Source organism: Egretta garzetta, unplaced genomic scaffold (assembly GCF_000687185.1).
Source record: "Egretta garzetta isolate BGI_Z169 unplaced genomic scaffold, ASM68718v1 scaffold330, whole genome shotgun sequence".
Classification (NCBI taxonomy): domain Eukaryota; kingdom Metazoa; phylum Chordata; class Aves; order Pelecaniformes; family Ardeidae; genus Egretta; species Egretta garzetta.
This window is the reverse complement of record NW_009258275.1, coordinates 615,545-615,858: the sequence shown is the minus strand read 5'-3', so window position 1 is coordinate 615,858 and position 314 is coordinate 615,545. Positions and strand designations below refer to the sequence as shown.

General features: G+C 72.3%; 1 protein-coding gene across 3 annotated transcripts in view; it reads right to left on the bottom strand.

The window, feature by feature from the left end:
• Window positions 1-190, bottom strand: part of RPL6 (ribosomal protein L6) — a 4,641-nt gene extending 4,451 nt beyond the window's left edge. Inside the window, exon 1 of one of the 3 annotated variants that reach the window (XM_035891711.1) lies at window positions 84-190. The gene's annotated coding sequence lies outside the window, so the exon portion shown is untranslated. The remainder of the gene's footprint in view (window positions 1-83) is intronic. The other 2 variants (XM_009636220.2, XM_035891700.1) reach the window with 2 other exon arrangements.
• Window positions 191-314: the final 124 nt, after the last annotated feature.

The window sequence follows — 314 nt, the reverse complement described above, 5'->3', positions numbered from 1 at the left end:
CAGAGCAGCCACCCGAGGGCAGATGGCGGCGGATGACACCCGCCGGGTCCTGGCCCTACTCTTCGCTGCTCCGCCATCCTTACCTTCCGGGGAGGGAAAGGGACCTACATCCGGGTACGAGGGGCCTAAAGCGAGCGCGGCGTCTGACGTCACCACGCCGGCTGCGGAGCACGCTGGGACTTGTAGTCCAGGTGGGTCCGGGGCGGCCCGCGACCGTCCCGGGTCACCCGAGGAGTGGGACGGGGGGACAGTCCCGGCCGGGCGCCGGGGGCGAACACCGGACACCCCCGCTCCGTCTGGGCGGGAGCTGTGTG